We start from the raw sequence: 6,231 nt of genomic DNA, 5'->3' as shown, positions 1-6,231 counted from the left end.
TTATAGTTGAAAGTTAAAATAATTTTACATGAAGACCCTTATACCTACCACCGAAATTCTTCTATTAGTATTTTATTATACTTGCCTTATTACATATCTATATATCTATTCATCCCCCTATCCATCCATTAATCCGTCTTATTTTTTGACGTCTTTCAAAGTAAACTGCAGACATCAGTACTTTTCACCGTAAATACTTCCTGAATTGATTTTCCTGCATGTCAGGACAAAGCAAAGAAGAATTCAGCAACTGCTGCTTTAAAACTCATTAATTACTTTGGGAATCAAGGCAATGTAAAATACATGGGTGGAATGAGTTGAGTCCCTCCTCCTATTGTCTCTCTAGCAAGGAGGCAACCAAAGTTATGAGTGTTTATTTCCTAGAAACTAAAGTCCTGACTTGTCATCTGGGTAGTGAGAAAGAGCCATCAAACATATTTGCTTTTACATTGCTACATGCTATAGTAAAACCAGCTCTTGAATGTTTATTTTAAATATTCAGTATTGTTCAGCAGTGTCTTTTTGTAGGTAAAAGTGTTTAGAGCTATAAACCATACTTTGAACTAAGTACGAAGTTTGAGTCAGAGCAACACAAGTTGTCTGATTGCATTCCTGACCCACACAGACACCCTCTGTGTATAAAACAACTTGCCGCTTCCAAGTTCTCCCTAAATTCGTGATCTCTCTGATGAGGCACCAGCCGTTGGGATTATAGCTTCACGAAGTGTTCCCTGACAACTTCAGCCCCCACCCCCTTTCATGCCCCCCTGGCACAGCTCTGCTTACTAGCACACAGTCCAACTTAATTGTTAAATTATTTTGCATAGTTTGGTCCTGTCTTTCTCCTGGATTTCAAGTTCTTAGAGGCTAGGAAGCCTGTCATCTGAATCTTCTGCCTCTCCCAGGGGGCTTGGCACCATGCTAGGCACACACCTAAGACTTTATAGATCTTAAAGCCTTTTTACATGTATTATCTCATTTAAACTTAATGTGTAATAGACTGCGTGGCCTACTTGCTTCCAAAAAACTGGCTCTGGGTACTTTAAAATGTTTCTCCTGGGATACTTGATCATGGCAGTTATTATCAGCGAGAATACTTTTTCAACAAGTCCCCAGACAATCATTATGAGCAGGGACTTAGAGCTTTTCTGTGTCAGAGCCAAAATTCAGAAATGCTCTGCTTTTCTTGGTTAAAAGAGGCCCAGGGATTTTTTTTTTTTTTTCCTTTTCAGCACCCATTTGCACTGACCTCTTTTTCTGGTTTCTCAGTAAAAGGATTAAGGACTTAGGAGGCATAGGAAAGAAATGGCTTGTTGAGCTGGAAAGAGGGCTTAGGCATGTCTGAAACTATGGGGTGGGAAAAGCCATGAAGAAGCTGCTATCACTCTGTTTCTGGCATTTCTACAAACCCAGGTCCCTGTCCAACTCTGAGTCATCCTGTAGCAATGTGCACGGTGGTATCTGTATTATGTACATTGAGTCAAATTCTTTCCTCCAGTAAGCACATCCCAGGAGTCAGCTAGAAGAAGTTATGTGAGTCTCACAGGCCATAGGGTGCTAAAGCACTGGGGCAATTCATTACCCAGCACTCTAATGACCTAAATCATTCATGTCGCCTTCCAGAAGGGTCCAGTCTCTTCTGAGAATGTAGCCCATGGCAATGTTTTGATCCTTGCAAGTGACACCTTGTGGGTGTTTAACTAACTAATGAATACACCGATAATGCTTAAAAAATGAAAACAGATCCAGGCAATAGATGAATGTGCCTTTCTTTCTTCTAAATTTCCCTAGAGAAAATTCCTTCTCATTCTGAATTTTATATGACATAAAAATCATCTACAACTGCACTGGAAATATTGAAAAAAAATTTCATTGAGGTCTGATGATAGGTGACAACAACTGAGTCTTGCTGCTTGTCCTTGATCTGAGATGGATTTAATTCCAGAACCCAGATAAGCTATGATGTAGTTGTTGTTGTTATGAAGTGACCCTCTTTTTAGTGTCCTTATTTTAATTGTAATTTTGCAGTGGTTTCAGTGAAAGACAAACTGAAAGAAATCCTTAGGAGATTATCATCAAAGTTGGATATAGAAACAGAGATGTAAGACACCCAGCAAGAAGCCAATTGTCTGGAGAAGAGTGTGTCCCAGAGCGTCTACTTTTGTATTTCTTCCATCCTCTGTCATTCTACAAAATCATTATCTTTGATATTTTTCAGAACAGTCTGCCCAAGAGTGATTTGGAAATACGGAACGGTAGAGAACAAACTCTACCAGAAGAAATTTAAGTGCACTGAAGGGGCAAAGGCGAGGAGAATTACAGTGAATTTAGCAAAGAAGCACCATATGATTTTAAGGGGCTCCTCAATTCTTCCCCCCACCACCCACACAACAGAGCCTGCGTACTATGTATTGGCACCTGGTGGTTGAGGGGACCCCTATAGCCACCTCAGACACAGGCTGTGGTTTGCGTGACTGGGACCCCTGCAACCACGAAGATGTTTGCAGAATGTAGTCAGCCTTATAGGAGCCAGGAGACCCTGCTCAGATGAGGTGGGACGAGGTTTAACAACTCCCTTTTCCCCTATCAAGCCCCATATTCCCACACAGGAAGCTGTTAATCAGACTTGCTGTCTATTTAAGAGAACTCCCAGAGCAGATTTAAAAAAAAAAACAGTTACAGGCTGTTAGGAGAGAGCATCCTAACAAGTTTCCACCAGAGAAGGAGGCAATACATGGTGATCAAAGCCAAGAGAGAACAGCTGGAGGCAGAGATGGCCAGGTAGTATCTTAGTGTATCAGATAGACTGTTCAACAGCAAGTAACAGAAAACTCACTGTAAGAATATTGTTGACTTAAAGAAAATCTTGAGGTAGGCCGTCCCAAGATTGGGCCAGTGTCTCCACTGGGTCAGAGTCTTTGCAATTCTCTTGACTTTCACTTCATGGTCACAAGATGGTTGCCACAACCCCAGCATCATGACCTCACAAAGCCATTTCCAAAGGCAGGAAGCAGAAGCGTTCATCATGTGCTGTTTCAGTCTGCCAGTGCTGCTGTAACAGAAATACCACAAGTACATGGCTTTAAAGATATTTATTTTCTCACAGTTTAGGAGGCTGTAAGTCCGTATTCAGGGCACTGGCTATAGGGGAAGCTCTCTTTCTGTGGACTCTAGGGGAAGATTCTTGTCTCAGCTTCTGTAGCCCTGGCATTCCTCGGTTCCTTGACAATCCTCATGTGGCATCTGTCCCCCCCAATCGCCCCCCCACCTTTGTGCCTGCATATCTCTGTGTCTGTGCTGCTCCTTTTGACTCAGAAGTGATTAGGTTTAGGACACACCCTATGCTGATTTGGCCTCATTAACATAACAAAGAATGCCCTGTTCCCAAATGGGATTACATCCACAGGTATAACGGTTAGGATTCTAACATATATTTTTTGAGGGGGGAGGGGGACACAATTCAATCCATAATACATGTCTTCCTTCTTTTATTAATTATAATAACAGTTAATATTTTTCTGAGCACTTACTGTATGCCAGGCACTATGCTAATCATTTTACATTCATTATCTCCTTTAATTCTCACAGCAACCTAATGAGCTATTTCTGTTAGTAGCTTCTATTTTAGATAAGGAAAACCAAAGCACCAAGAGTATAATTAACTTTCTCAGGGTCCCACAGACAAGAAGTGGTAGAGCAGGGACTCAGACTCTGGCAGCAGTGCCAACCCATCTCTCAATTAGGGAAGAAGAATCTTTCCCAGAAGCCTTACATTTCATTGTTCAGAGCTGGGTCACATGGCCAGCCTGGCTGCAAAGGAGGCTGGGAATAAAAGAATCTGCCTATTTCAACCTTAAGGCAGATGAAGGTTGTAAATGTCAGTTGAGTAGCCAACCAACAGTGCCACACTTATAGAAGAAACAGTGGCCTTTGTTACAGGGGAAAGGTCCTGGCGCACTAAGGTCTTAAGTGAAAGTCTCAGGTCACAGGGCTATTTGGCTTACTGCCACTGAGGGAAAAATCAGGCTTCTGCTGAACACCAACCAGAAATAGCCAAAACGCCAGCAGCCCGATAGCTTTATCTTCCAACCAGTCACTGAGTGTCTGTGTATAAGCAGTTTTTATTAAATTATTCATCCTGATTTAATGGGGAGGAAATCAGATACCACAGGTGTGGTTCTTCCTGCTTGTTGAATGGCTTTAAAACGAATTTTCAGATACTGGTCATCTCAGGGAAAGTAACAGAAATCGGATGTATTTTAAGCTAGTTAACAAAATGCTACCAAAACAAAAACCAAACCCACTGCCATCAAGTCGATTCTGATTCATAATGACCCTACAGGACAGAGTAGAACTGCCCCGTAGGGTTTCCAAGGCTATAAATCTTTACGGAAGCAGACTGCCACATCTTTCTCCCACAGAGCGGCTGGTGGGTTCAAATCACCAACCTTCTGGTTAGCTGACGAGCCCTTTAACCACTGCGCCACTAGGTATCCTTGAAATGCTACAATGCCTGTCAAATGGCGACTTTTTGTTCCAGTGTCAACGGTCATAGAATAGAACTCCGGAAAGAAAGGAAGAGTATTACCTAGGCCATTTGCTTTACGTATACTCCAAAAAGCCTCTCAGATTCAAGACATGGTCATTTTCCAAGTGTCGTACGTGCCTGTAAGTTCAGTAGAAGCTCATTTTAATAAGCTTGAAGAGACTTCCAAATTGCTGCATCAGATCCAAATCTCATTAAATGTGAAACCTGTTGCTATAATATACTAAAATAAAATATACTGTATTGTTTCCTGGGTATTAAATTCACTTGCACAAAGCAAATGTGAGGTGTGTGGTTCGTTTGCAAATGACATGTGGATGGAGGGAGGAATAGGTGGGCACCAAATGACGTGCTTGCTTGTTGCAACGCATTAGAACAGAGAAGGTAAATGATGCCACATCCTTCTGCAGTGAGTGTACTTGATTGCAAAACACAATATATTCATGAAATACGACATGTTTTTCAAGTGTTAGTTGGTTACATTTTCCAGTTTTATAAATTGCATGGTTTTTTGTTTTTTTCTCCAATTTTTCTTTCTGTTTTTTGGTCAGGAGCTCATTATATTAGTACAAACAGCTAAAGAATGCTATAAAATGAGCCAGGTTTTGAATTGCCATTATCTATTTAGAAAACAATTAAAGGTACACCAAAGACAGTCTGTAACTGAAGATACTGAGAACTCACAAAGCAAATCTACTCAACCCCATGGTTATCACTCCCTGGCCCTGGAAAGAGCCACCACCGCTGTTCTCCCTTAATCTCCCTGAGCCTCAGTTTCCTCATCTGCAAAATGGGGAACTGGACTCCATGATTTCTAAGGCTTGTGATCTGTGGGGCCTTTGAAGTTCGAAAGTTCTATGATTTGACACGCCCTTGGCCAGGATTTAACAAAATCCCCAAATATCATAAATATCACTAAGTCACAAGCCAACATGCTTTTCCATATGCTGCTAAGAATATTTAAGGAAGCCAATAAAACACTGTATGAAAAGGAAGATATCTTCTTTCAAAAAATGGATGACTAAAAAGATAAAGATTTGTAAATGCTTTATATGACTGGTATTTTTTTTTCGCCACTACGTTTCCTGTATCCACACTGATGAATGTTCATATGGGAAACTCTCTCAAGGCATGGAAATAGCCTGGTTCAGTTGGATGTTAAAATGGCATTCTCCCTGCATTATGTTTTATGAATGGAAGGTTAATGAAATTGTGCATGTTTCAGTTTTTTCTTGGCAGGTTATTTTGTAATAGGGATGAGACCATTCTACCTTTAATTTGGTGTTTTATTAAATTAAATGCATTTCAAAAGAAGAGCTACTTTATTTTGCTATTCTTTATTATATTCACTAGGAAGAGAGCATGCTAAATGCTTTGCTTTGTTGATTCTTTACGAGTCTCTTGTTTCCAGGGAATGTGATATAATAAGTCATATTTTGCACATAGAATAAAAAATTTTTATTTTTTTTTAATCAAAGTTTTCCAAAATGAGAAGGGAACTTCCATTTGGATTCCTATGGTTTGCTTTCATCTCACCTTAAAAAAGAAAAAAAAAGGAAGATTTTAAGGTAGTGTGTCTATTAACTCAGTAGTCCTCAACTGGGAGTCTATTAGCATTTGGGTGGGACAATATTCGGTTTGCATGACTGTCCCATACATTGCAAGGTATTTGGCATCCCTGGCTC

The sequence above is a fragment of the Trichechus manatus genome, unplaced genomic scaffold, assembly GCF_000243295.1.
Source record: "Trichechus manatus latirostris isolate Lorelei unplaced genomic scaffold, TriManLat1.0 scaffold00043, whole genome shotgun sequence".
Classification (NCBI taxonomy): domain Eukaryota; kingdom Metazoa; phylum Chordata; class Mammalia; order Sirenia; family Trichechidae; genus Trichechus; species Trichechus manatus.
This window is presented reverse-complemented; position numbering follows the sequence as displayed.